Genomic DNA, 13977 nt, shown 5'->3' with positions numbered 1-13977 from the left:
CTCTGACTTCAAGTGCTTCTTATCCCAGAAATACTTCCCACATTTTACTTCCCCAACAGTTAAACCAAACCACTCTCCTGCATCGACACTTTCTTACTCCATTTTCTCCTGCTTTTTCCAAGCTCTTGTCGGACAGTTTCTTAGATCCTTAATTCTGATACACAGAGGCTACAAATTTTCTCAGCACCCCGAAGAAGGAGAGCCCTCAGCATTTAATTTCTCTATCCCAGTGCAAGTCTTCCCTTGCTCTACTATTGCAAAGACCCAAAATATGAACTTCTTTTCTTGACTTCCCCTCCTCGGGGAAAGATGATTTCCTACACTGGCAATTGCCCCCGTCAGCATCATCCCATGTGGCTGAAAGCTGCCACGCCAAGAATGCCTTTGTCTGAAGCTGAAAATAGACAGAAACTAGCAGCGAATCCAAATTTTCTCTGATTTGCTTAATATACTCTGTTAAAAGCTCCTAATCATTATAAAATAAGAATTGTTGAAGTTGGTAAGGGGAAATTTGTTCCCGTCCACAAACACAGGTTCTTTATATTCAGCAGAATCAAGAATCAACCTTTACAGCAATGTTCTAAGAGAAACGTAGTGGTCCTGTTGTAAAGCCCTACAATTCGGAGTTTATTTTCTGATAGGAATCTTGGGATTTAAATGGGTCAAAATCCAGGCTTATTCAGTAATGCGTAATAAGAATCTAATATTATGGACACTTTCTCATAAAATGGTACAGCCCATTATGAGAGCAGCTGTGGTCAGAATCTTACTGACAGTTTGATTTTCATATATTGGAAATGATAGTCTGGGAGGATTTGTAACTTTGGGCATTTGAGAAAAATGTCGCGAGGCATCTCTGCATCTTTACGTATCTAAATACCTTCGAGGATCAGGTTCTCAATGCGCCTAAAGCTCGTACAAACCAACATCAGTGTCACTTAAGGCACGGGCTGGAGAGTAATCTACTTGCAAGAAACGTTAGGACTCTACCGTACGCAGATAAGAAAAGGAACAATACAGATGAAATGGGCAAAGATGATTCAGTTCAATCTGAGGAGAATTGCTTTGTATTCCCAGTCAGTTTAACAATCCTTTCATCTTTCAAGGAAATTATAACTGTGATTCATTGGGACAAAGTTAGCAACTTCTCTTTTTATCTAAGTCCTATTATTGGTGCTTATCACAGCCATTCAAGGACCTCCTGGGAACCAAAATGGACAATTGCATCCTCCTCTCTCTGCCAGCGAGAGGCTGGGTATCATTAACAATGCTTAAATTAATAGTGAATTTTGGAGGGAGTAAATGTACCCCTGCAGGAAACCACGGATGAAGAGACAGGATATACATTTCAGTTCAAAGTCCTGCCTGTGAGTGGAGGTCTGTGACATTTTCCTGTTCAAAATTAGACATTCATAAGTTCACTGCAGCAAGCTGCACGTTATTGTTTTGGTCTATGGAATCAATAGCTGTGAGGGAGGAGGTGGAAGGTGGCTTTTTGAAAAAGGGAGTATTTTTCATAACGGAAAGAAATCCATAATGTGTAATAAGTGGCTGTAGGTGGTACCCTGCCCTTGCTCTTTTTTGTGCAATATAGGTCTCAGTGGTCTGAAAGGAACTGGAACACAGGGTGAGGTCTTTTAACAAACTTTGCATTACTGTGGATAACATAGCATCCAAATTTTGCCACATTATGTGAGCAGAGGAGGTATGTAGAAGCAAAATAGCTTGAGCTTAGTCTAGGTGAGGTCCAAGTGGGGCTGGCAAGCAGAGGGGAAGCCCGGCTTGTGGCCAGCTGCAGCCCACCAAACCTTTGTGCGCAGCCAGGCAGAGGGATTTCGTATCTGCGGCCGAGAGCCAGCCGATCTTGGAGGCTGCAGTGACTCTGCCTGGCAGCAGCAGACGAGGGGCTACACTGGGATGAGCGTCCTGGCACCCCAGGCTTGGAGCAATAAGCCGGTTCGAGCTGAACGCAGCCCGCACGCCTGCAGTTACCAGAGCTCGGAGCATCCTGCAGCAGTGTGTTCCTGCTCCTCACTGTTCCTCCATCATCCCAGGTAGATTTTATCTGGCGGTGAGAAACCATTGCAGGGCTTGCTTCATGGGTGCCACAGCACCGAGGCTTAGAGAGCTCTGTGCGTTCGCAGGGGACGGGAGGAGTGGGGGACGTACAGCCTGACACTCCCTTCTCAGGGGTCCGGGGGGCTGGATTGTCCCGAGGGCTGGAGCAGCTGGCGGTCAGGGCTTTTCCTGCACGTTGCAGCATATGTCAGGCTGAGTGCTCACCCCCAGGCTGAACTCTGATCCAGAATAAACACAGAAAGTTTCTGAATTCGTGCTGTTGCCACTGCATCGTATAGACACGGAGGTACTTCTGCACCGCAAATGACTTCTGTTACACGATCCCCCTCTGCGATGCTCCATCTGCTAAATAAAACTCTGGGAACCACTGGTCTTGGGGTATATGCCAGGGTTATCCCTGCACCTCTTAGAAAGGAGGCACAGCCAGTCTGGCGTGCGATGGTGGCATCCGACAGAACCCACCGCTGCTGTAAGACTGAATGCAGCAGTAGCGGTACTTAATGCCTTATCTCACTTAAGGCTGGTCAAAGTTGCTGTATTCATTCCTTTCTAAAGTGGACCAGACTGGTATAATGCACATCTTTGTAATTTGGAGGCTATGTAACTGTAATACAGTCTGTTTAGTTTCAAGATCATAAACTGAGATAAAAGAGAGCATTAGATAATCTACTCCATCTTCTGTCACTTGCAGCACCTTTCCCTCTTAAGTCCCACCAGTGCTTTGCTCTATATGTTTTAAGTGTCTGAAACGACAGAACTTCTACTCTTCAGAGACTATCTTGAAACTTCTTGGACTCTGCAGAGGGACTTCTTCTGTTACTGCTAGTTAGTCTTAGATTTTGCCTCCTTAGAATTAACTCCAAGTTCCCGTTTCACCCTAAAATGTTATTTTTTGACCTTGGTTCCTTTCACAATGAGGTCTTATTAGCATCTTCAGAAGAAGCTGAGAGTGACTTCAGCCAGGATAAGCCTAAGAAGGGAGTGCAGGAATGTGCATTGCTGGGTGTGCTGGCTTTGGCTGGGATAGAGTTAATTTTCTTCATAGTAGCTAGTATGGGGCTATGTTTTGGACTTGTGCTGAAAACAGTGTTGATAACGCAGAGATGTTTTCGTTAATGCTGAGCAGTGCTTACACAGCGTCAAGGCCTTTTCTGCTTCTCACCCCACCAGCGAGCAGGCTGGGGGGGCACAAGAAGTTGGGAGGGGACACAGCTGGGACAGCTGATCCCAACTGACCAAAGGAATATTCCAGACCACAGGACGTCATGCTCAGCAGATAAAGCTGGGGGAAGAAGGAAAGGGGGGATGTTTGGAGTGATGGTGTTTGTCTTCCCAAGTCCCCGTTAGGTGTGATGGAGCCCGGCTGTCCTGGAGATGGCCGAACGTCTGCCTGCCCATGGGAAGTGGGGAATGAATTCCTGGTTTTGCTTTGCTTGCACGCACAGCTTTGGCTTTACCTATTAAACTGTCTTTATCTCAACCCACGAGTTTTCTCACTTTTTCTCTTCCGATTTGCTCCCCCGTCCCACCGAGGGGAGAATGAGTGAGGGGCTGAGTGGTGCCGCGTTGCTGGTTGGGGTTAAACCATGACGCTATAAGTACCTGCCCCATCCCCTACTGCCGGTCAGGAAACATGCTGGTCAGCAAGCAAGCTGGCTGAACATTAATAATACTGGTGAAATGGTGGTGCATTATGTCAGGTTCTCTTTTAAGTAAACTCACAATGAATGCTTTGAGCACGTACCTGAATAAAACTGATTGCCAGGCTTCAGAATCTGGAACGGCAATGATCCTTCCAGTTCGTGACTACCTGAGCAGCAGCAAACCCCTGCCCACCCCAGCCCCACTCACTGGGGCCCCAGTGGCACCAGCAGTAAGCACCTGCTAGTAAACCCGTGCTTTTCTAGTTCCTCCCCGTTATCCTTCCCTAGAGCATCTTGCACCATACCGGATTCGCCTCCTTCCAGTGGTATTTACATACTTCAGAAGTGTGTTGTTGGTTATTATGTCACCCTCCCAGCTGTCACTTTGTGGAAATTTATATTTTTCTATTGTCTCCTAAGTCAGTTCCTCCAGTCCCAGCTGAACCAAGCTCAATTTGTGTGACCTTCAGCAGATATCATTGCAATTATAGCCTTCTCCTCCTGACCCTCTTTTCACACATTTTATCACAGACTAACAACATTTACCCTTTCTTTAGCAGCTGAACAGGCTCATGAGCTCAAAGTGTAAAAATAGAGGGTCTTAGTGTACCTCAGCGAGAGGGGGTCTTGGAGGTAATAAGAAAGATGTAGTGTATGGCTTTGCCCCTTCTCTGAAGAAAAAGCTAATTGAAAAACAGTTATTTTCATGCTGTCAGAGAAACTCAATCAGTAACAGGCAAGAAATAATCTTCTTATATAACAGGTCAAATAATAATATGTCATCAAGGTGCTTTTAACTTCATTAAAATTTGTCCCTTGATATGTGACATTTTAATTATGTGATCAGGTAATAAAATAAAACATGCCTGAAAACTTATGTCCAACCCATGCATCATTAATGGTCCTAAATTAACCTTGGATGATAGGATAGAAGTTAATCTTAGATAGCAAATACTCTAGTGGACATTTTTCACATGCCTGTTTTGGAGTTTTGAACTGACGGTTCAATTTGGCAAAATAACTGACATAGCGGCATTAATCTAGCCCATAAAATAAACAATAAAGGTAACAAATGCTTTTTAATCTACACTGTAATGGTGCCATAATCCAAGAAAATGTCAGGAATTTGAGGATTAGACTTTTATATTGTTTTAGTGCAAGTATTTCCCCAAGGGTCTTGGCAGTTCATCTAGATCTCTAGGTGGGAGGCGAGCCCCAAAATGGTGTAGGGAGTGAGTGAAGCCTGGGTGCTGGCTGGAGAGGACTTTGTTTCACCTCCACTAAGCCTGCCGCATCACGGACTGGACAGCTTTTCAGCCCCGTGGGAGAAAAGGTACAAGATGGACAGAGGCAGGTAGCAAACACCATTTTAATCTTGGGTACAGTTGGATGAAAGTTGACCAAGAGAGCACGTTTCAAAGGTCTGGACTTCAGTATAAGCTTGCTGCTAATCTATGAAAAAACAAATCTGGAATTTTTTTTCAAGCATTGCTATGAAACAGAGATGTAGGTTATATAGGTTTAGGCATGAAGAGGCTGATCTAAAGACAGTGCTTGTGCACTTTAACTTGTGTATCAAATATTTGAATATGTCTGACCAATAGGAAAGTGATGCTAGGTGATCTGAACTTTTATTTAGTGACCTTTAGAAAGAAAAAAAAACAATTTAAGAAATAAAAACAATCTGTGCTACAAAATCTTAATCTGTGAACTTTTAAGACTGCTTGTTTTTAGAGCTATTTGTTGGAGAAAAATCCGCCCCCCCTGCAAAAAAGAATAAACCGTGCTGGTCTGAAAACTTGGTGCAAGTCATAAACTCCGAAGGCATAGCTCCAGAATTCAACCACTGTGTCCTAAACAAGACGAGTCTCATCTAACGTATAAATCTCCCCAAAGCATTTATCACTGTAGTATCTGGGCTGTGCACATAGATTTTGGGATGCACTGGGATCTGTCCAGAAGAGATGATCAATTTCCCATTCATCTGCTGTGCTGCTCTTTGGCTTCACCATTACATTTAAAATAATGGAAGTTAGTCTGTGATCACAAGCATGTAATTCACAAACGTGGTGTCCTGACGTGACTTTTTGACACCGGCATTCAGGTAAGATTTACTGGGGTTTAGATTTGCTTTTCTGCAGCTCCCCAAACATTTCCCAAGAGTAGAACCTCTGGCTACATTGCTCCATTCACGTCCTGCTGCTCCCAAACATCAGATTTGGGTATCAGCAACCCCAGGAGTAAAAATGAACTGGGAAGACAAAGGTGTGCTGTTTCAAAGATGTCCACGTGCATCTGTCACCTCTTTTATCCTGGAGAACGGGAAGCTGTTGGGGAGCTTTGATGTTCTGTGGGGAGGCATAGACCAGAACAGGGATGGGACTGGTCTAGCCTGGCCTGGGGGTTGTTCTATTTTACGCCTAAAGGGAGTATAAAAATCCCCATACCACCCAGGAGCCAGAAGAATCTGCAGCTTCCAGCTTCCCCAACCCCTAGGATTTCCTCTAATGGCCTGTCTCTGATGCTGGGTGTAAGCAAATGCAGTGTTCAAATGCTGAAAGATATGGAAGTTATCCCCAAAACATACTGTCCACCCCCAACCAGCAACCTGCAGGTACAAGAAGACAAGGGTAAATTTATGTATTAGAAACACCGGTGCCCAAGTGCCCAGGTGCCACTCTTGCGGCAGCGTTCCTTCAAAAATAAAGCAAGTAAGCAGCGAGAATCGGAATGGTTTTGGAGCGCAAAACATGTAATAAAAGTTGTTATTTATTAATGGCGCTGCTGGAAACTCCCTGGGAACCATACCTGCCAGCAGTGATATCTGCATGTCAATCTAACTCCCTCTCTTTACTCTGTAGCAAAAAAAGCTGCATTATTGCTCTCGCCGCCGCGATTCCCTCTCGGGCTGCTCTAATACGTCTCTCCTTTTGGGATAAATCCCCTCCCATGCTGACTTACACTCCCGTTCCGCCTCAGTCCCACCCGCTGCTTCCCACACACAGCCTGAACCAGAGGCTCCTTAGCACCCTGCCCGAGCCTGCAGCGATAAACCCTGGACCGAGGGAGGTTTGGGAGGTCACTGACACTTCTGTTGGTCCAGAGGACCTAAGTGATGTGGCTGAGATAGCGAGGGACATTGATGGAGCGTGTTCACGCCATCCCTGTGGGCTCAGGCTTTGTCGGACACCGTGGGTTTCCCCTGCCCTGTGCGGAGTCGCCCGGCCAGGACAGCGCGCTCAGGAACGCTGGCACGGGATGCATCAGGAGGGTGTCAGGCAACGACCCGGTGTTTACTTCCCAGCGTACCCTGTGTTTGTCCTCTGCTGGTTTTGAGGACGCTGCCCACCGGTGAGATAATGAGACCAGCGTGACCTCAGAGAACTGGCAGAAAAAGGTTTCATTACAGAGAGCGGCTGCAGAGCAGTGGCATGTTTGGCAGGACGAAGGAACGTGGTACTGTCTCCAAAACCATTTGGATGCCCACATAGCTGAAACGACCAAGGTTATGGGGTAGCATCTTGTCAAAAGCTTTACAGGACGGCAGTTAGAGTAGGATTTGCCGTATTTCCAGTCGGCGTCATCTAGCTGGTGGTAGGCCAACTTAGCGTCCAGCTTATTCCCTGTGCCTGAAGTTTTTTTACTAGACAGCTTCTTCCAGGTGCTCCGATCCAGACACTGGTTTTGGATGCATTTCCCCAAATCAAGTTCCACACTCGGCTCTCCCCAGGTATTAACTAGCAATCTGGTGTGCTCCCATGGCCAACGGGCAGAGAGGGGAAAAGGAGCTTCTACCAGAGCCTGTGTGATGAGAGCTGGATGCTATGGAAAAGGAGCAGGCCACACGGAAAGCAGGCTTAGGGCATCTCCAATGTACAAAAGCCAGCAAGGTAGCTCCCAGCGCACTGGATGCAAGTAAGGAATGGAAAAGAGTCGGGAGTACGAGCCTGGGCCAGTGCGATATGACACCGGAGAACAGTGATAACTGCAAACGCTGCCCAGGTTTGGGTAGCAGGATCCTGTGGATGAGGGGCGCAACGCAAATGAAAGCGTGCTTGATCCGGTTCCCTTTCAGACTGCAGCTCTTTGTATGTAAAAGCCTGCCCACACTGGGGCTGTGTTTGGCAGGGTGTCCTGTGGGGAGCCAGCGTCACGTCACACGCTCTGCATTGGCAGGATGTAGCCGGGCAGACGGCACAGTCACCAATTAATAGCAGACAGCAATATTTAAACTAATCATTACGGGGCTCAGCATAAAACAAAACTCTTATTAAAATTAACAACATAGTCACTAAAACTGAAGCTGTTTCAAGCTATTCATTATAGCTAACAACCGAATCTAGCCAACGGCGCTTGATCGGGGCTGGTGGTGGTTTTGGGTTTGTGTCTTCTGGAGACAAGGCTTACCTGATTTCAAACGCTCTGCGGACACATTGACGTAACCAACTGGACTCATGCCAAGCGGGAGGGACTCTAGTTCCTTTTGCTACCTCCCATTATGGTTCCAAACCCACACACGTTCACATCACATCCTCACCAGCCATGAAGTCTGTGCCAGTGCAGCGTGTGGTGCAAGGCACCACACAAATTCAGGGCGCTGACGGCTGGCAGACCTCCTGCCTATGCCGCAAGTGGAGCACCGTGGCTGGCACGTCAGTGGGTCCAACCTTGGCCCCTGAGCTGGTCACTGCTGTGATCAGATGGACGTCTGAGCGCAAGCGCAAGCCTCAAAGCAAGGACACGAGGAGCATTTATACCGAGAACTCCTCCAGCACGCTAAGTTGCTAAGGTAGACACCTGTTCCTAATAACTTTTGAGCACTTTGACAGGGCGTGAAAGGCTTTAAAGTTAATCAGACTCCAAAATGTATATGCAAAGGGGCAATTAGACTGAGCCTTATTAAAGAAGGAAAGGCTGCAGTATGAACTCGCACCTCCTCTGCGGGGAGTGAATCCACACGTGAGAGCACCCTCAAAACAAAGCTGCCCTAAGCGATCAAATTGGCACAGCATAAGAAATATTTGATGCCTAAAAGAGGGGGTTCCTGCCCCTCTGCTGATGTGATACAAACCTGTGATGCATCTTCTCCTGGTCCACTGCAAATACACAGTGAAACATTTGCTTGAAACGCTTTGATACTTTACCTTGCATTTGCAATGGTCTAGAAGTGCATGCACCATTGTTTACTATGTCTCTTAAGGGGAAAAACTGCTCAAATGTGATTTCCAAGAGACTGAGTTGCTACAACAGCAGATGCTAAACTGGCAAAGAAAACTGCCATCAGATTTTTTTTTAAACCTTTGTATCTGTCTATCTATATCCTTCATTTGACCTCCCACTGTCCCTCCCGTATCCCCTTGAACTCTCCACTTTTTAATCCTAACAAGGTCGCGCTTTTGCTTGGTGGCTTCAGATCCAGCACTCTCCCTCCGACCTCCAGCCAGCTAATTGTTCGACTTCTTAATGATCCCAAGGTCGCAGGATGTGCCACCTCCACTCTGACCTCCAGGGCACTTTCAGTCTCTTATGAGTTGAAGCTAGCAGCCATCTCCATCTGAAACCTCCTCATCAGCTGTACTGCAGTAGCATCAGAAGGACCCCGGGAGGATCAAGGCCCCATTGTGCTCAGATCTGCATAAACACCCCATGAGAGACAGCTCCTGCCCTCCTGAGGTTATGGGCTGAAAGGGGAAGCAGGCAGAGTGAAGGGGAGTGGGAGACACGCAAGTGGAGTTTTCGTGGTGATGCTAGTCACATCGCTTGTTAGTCTCTTTTTTTTTTTCCTCCCCTCCCCATGAAATGAAAATAAAATAAGTTGTCGGCTTGTTTTGGGGAGTGTTGTAAATTACTCTTTGCAAAAGCGATCATCTGTTTCCCTCCACCTTGGTTCTGTGCCAGCGCTGCTCTGGGCTTCCTGAGGAGGTCCTGTGGCTCTGCAGGAATAGCATAGCACGGAGGCACCAGAAGACGAAGGAAAAACACTTGGTTGCCCATCCGCCCCATCAGAGATGGCTGCAGTCCCGCAATAAGCCCACCAACAGCAAGCTGAATGCAGTGGAGCCCCATGTGTCCTGTCAGCCACCAGCCTAGGGCTGGAGAGGAGGGAGGGACTGCATCCCTCCGCTTACCCTCACTACAACCCAAAAGGGAGGGAGCATCCCAGCCAGTTCACAGAACGTACACCTGCCAGGGGAAAAGGCAAGTTTTGAGAACTGGGAAAACTGCTCTGAAGGAGGGGACAACTTCGCTTCAGTCGAAGCCTAAGGAGAAGAATTTGTTCTCTTTCTTGGGCAGTGGAAGTCTACCAGCACCACAGAACTGCAAGGATGAAGGACAGCCTGTCCTGTCCTGATGCAAAAAAGTCCTACCTTTAAAGTGAGGCTTCAGAACGGTGTGTGAGAGTTTGATTTGCATCCAGAGTGGTAACATGCTTGCCAGCCATCAGGCTGATGTGATTTGAAGCAGCTGAGATATTAAATGCACTAAACCAGAATGTATAATAGCCATGCTGGCAGACCTTTAATTATTGTCGTGCTTGTGGGCACTGATATCATTCAAATTAAAAGCTTTCCTCACTACTTGCATTTTTTTAATACGTTGATGTACTCTGCACTGATGGATTGTCCTCTCTTGTCCTTCTCTCACAAAATGCTTGGCACAATTTGCTTCAGTGCAGAAATAAAAATTATTGGCACTCACCTGCCATATTTTTGGTGCTCTTTTTGTTTTGTTTTAAGGCATGGACCCCCTAACTAGAAGACAAGTTTGGTGAGTTTGGAGGGGCAGTGTTAATTCCTGGGTCACCAACTGTCCTTCTCAGAAGAAGCAGGAATGCTCATTATTAATAGCAAGACTGAAGCGCTGGTGCAAGCTTCCCCTTCCCTAGAGCAGTGCCTTTGATAGCACTAGCTGATGACATAGCAAATTTTCCTTGCTGTGTGCTGCACAAATGCTCTAATTTTCCTCTCTCAGCTGGTCCAGAGACAGATATTTTTGGCCAGTCCAGTGCTCAGATACAGCAGTAGAAAGCTCGAGCAGCTCCTCTGAAGTTGAAGCAGCTTCTCTGTTTGCACCGTTGTCACTGATACCAGAATCTGGCTCCTTGTCTGGTACTGTGATAAGGCTGCTTGCTCGTTCAGTATAATTCTGGAACAAGTGGAACTGTTTTAAGCAGAATGAGCACAGTACCGGCACAAAATACTTATCAGAAAAGTTGCTCACACCCTCTCCTGAGATGGAAAACTCCTAAGATAGGCAGAGGAATATTCTTGTTTATTCCCTTGCATGACAGGCATAGCACATCGTATCTCCATCGTACGGAGACTCATTTGCAGGAGATACAGCACTCATGTCTTCCACGCTGCTTCCAAATTACAGCCCCTGATTTGCCACAGCTGCCGCAAAACTCCTTTCTACTCTTGCGACAGTCTGCAGCTCCGCTTGCTGTACATGTTGTGCAGCTCGTTTTATCTTCAGGGCAGCGATGGAGCACGGTTAGAAAGGGACCAGTGCTCAAACCAGGACGCTGCTTGCCCCTACCTCACCTTTCCCTATGTATTGGTTTTGTCTGGCAAGGTTTTGGTAGTGGGGGGGGTTACAGGGGTGGCTTCTGTAAGAAGCTGCTGGAAGCTTCCCCTGTGTTCGAGAGAGAGCGAGCCCATACCAGTCGGCTCTAAGACGGACCCGCCGCTGGCCAAGGCCGAGCCAATCAGCGATAGTGGTAACGCCTCTGGGATAACATTTTTAAGAAGGAAAAAAGTTGGGACGGAGAGAAAAACAGCCGCCGGAGTGAGGAGTGAGAACACGTAAGAAAAACAAGCCTGCGGACACCAAGGTCAGTGCAGAAGGAGGGGGAGGAGATGCTCCAGGCGCCGGAGCAGAGATTCCCCTGCAGCCCCTGGGGAAGACCCTGGTGAGGCAGGCTGTCCCCCTGCAGCCCAGGGAGGTCCACGGGGGAGCAGATCTCCACCTGCAGCCCGTGGAGGACCCCACGCCGGAGCAGGTGGGTTCCCGAAGGAGGCTGTGACCCCGTGGGAACCCCGCACTGGAGCAGGTTCCTGGCAGGACCTGCGGATCTGTGGAGAGAGGAGCCCACGGAGCAGGTTTTCTGGCAGGACTTGTGACCCCGTGGGGGACCCGTGCTGGAGCAGTGTGCTCCTGAAGGACTGCACACCGTGGAATGGACCCATGCTGGAGCAGTTCGTGAAGAACTGCAGCCCGTGGGAATGGCCCACGTTGGAGGAGTTCGTGGAGGACTGTCTCCCGTGGGTGGGACCCCACGCTGGAGCAGGGGAAGAGTGTGATCAGCCCTCGTCCTGAGGAGGTGACGCGGCAGAAAATAACGTGTGAGGACCATAAACCCCATCCCTGTCCCCCTGTGCCGCTGGGGGGGCTTGGTGGTGAAATCCGGGAGTGTAGTTGTGCCCGGGAAGAAGGGAGGGGTGGTGGGAAGGTGTTCTGAGATTTTGTTTTATTTCTCATTACCTGCTCTGGTTGATTTGTAATAAATTGAGTTAATTTTCCCAAACTGAGTCTGTTTTGCCCGTGACGGTAATAGTGAATGATCTCTCCTGTCCTTATCTCGACCCGCGAGCCTTTTGTTATATTTTCTCTCCCCTGTCCAGCTGAGGATGGGGGAGTGATAGAACGGCTTTGGTGGGCACCTGGTGTTCAGCCAGGGTTAACCCATCACACCCTAGTTCTGAGCCTCAGCATCTCTGCAGACCCCAGAGCAACGCTATTGCTTCAAGGGGAAGGTCGTGCCTCGTAGCCTATTTTATCCATTGGAGACTTGGTCTAATTGCCTGCGTGCAGAACCAGGAGCCAGAAAACTCTTGTGTTTATAAACCTGACTGCGGCACTAAATCTTTCACTGGCCTTGAGCAATTCACTTCACCTTTCTGCCTTAGTTTCCCCATGTGTAAAAGTGAGATAACGTTTACTTTCCTCCCAGGGATATTGCAAGGATTAATTAGTTAACTGAGTTTGCTTGAAAGGTGAAAAGCATTTTACACATGGTAAGTATTGTTGTTTCTTTGGGACAAAAAAACCTCCCTCCACTTTACAGAAGCGATTTTAAAAGCTCAAAAAGAAAGAAAAGAAAAGCTGAGGATACTGGCTAACTCAAGACCAGCAAGACGTGGGAACGCTGAGGAAGGGAGGTCATTGTAACATGGAAAGGTTTGCAAGCACGAAACCTTTCAGACCTTTGGAAGCCAGATGAGGTGAAAATGAGCAGCATGTAGTGGACAAGCGGGATCTCTTCCTTGGTTCCTGGCTCAAGCCCAACAGAGTGAGCAGCCAGCTATCCTGACTGTCTGCTGGCCTCTCAATCCAGTCAGTCTGGCAACAGGCATAGCATGGACCTTACTGGAAAGCATACTATCCCAGCTGGGCTTCCAGAAGAGCAAACAAGTTCAGTGCCGCCTCAAGTGTGCTTCTGAGAGAGACCAAGGAAGGGCAAGGAAATCTGCACTTTCCCTGCCCGGGCTAGATCCAGCCTTTGAGATTAAAGGTAGGATCACACAGCTATTCCTCCTGCTTCTCACCAGCATTAAATTAAATTAAAAGAACTCAAAAGTAAATGCCCAGGACACAAAAGGAGCTGCTGTCACAGAAGAGATGAGAATCTCCTGAGGAGATTAGGATGAGCAGCAGCACTTACTCCTGGAAAAAAAAAAAAAGAAAAAAAAAAAAAAGGAGGGAGGAAGTAAATGAAAAGCAACAGCTCTCCTAAGGTGCCTTTTAAAGAGGTAAACTTAGCAGGACAAAACCAATTACACCAGTTACCCTTGGAAGTGCTGTTCTGCAGCTTCTCAGTCGCTGTTTGGGCATAAAGGCAGCACATGTGTACACTTTCTATCCCACAGCAGGAAAGGTCAGGCATAAATAGGCTGAGCTGCCTACTTATTTCACCAAAAGTAAAATGGGGGAAGTTTACGCAACCTGCTTTCCTGCCAGACCTGTCAAAAAGGGATTTAAGTCTACCAGCAAGGTGCTAAAGAATACTTGCTCACTGACACAACTGGATCCAAAAGATGGTGTCTGCTTAGAGCCTGAGCGATGTGAGACCTAGCAAAGGTGAGGCTATATCAACAACAACTGGCAAAAGAGGAGATGCTGGTGTTGCAGTACTTCTGCTGTTTTCTAAATGGCAGAGCCCCTTGCACATCTGCCCCATCCCCCTTTTCTCCTTTCCTGTATTTGTACCCACTGTGCCAAGATGTATTTGCACCTAAATTGCTACACACATTTT

The sequence above is a fragment of the Accipiter gentilis genome, chromosome 32 (assembly GCF_929443795.1).
Source record: "Accipiter gentilis chromosome 32, bAccGen1.1, whole genome shotgun sequence".
NCBI lineage: Eukaryota > Metazoa > Chordata > Aves > Accipitriformes > Accipitridae > Astur > Astur gentilis.
The sequence above is the reverse complement of the archived record's forward strand: the minus strand, read 5'-3'. Positions refer to the sequence as shown.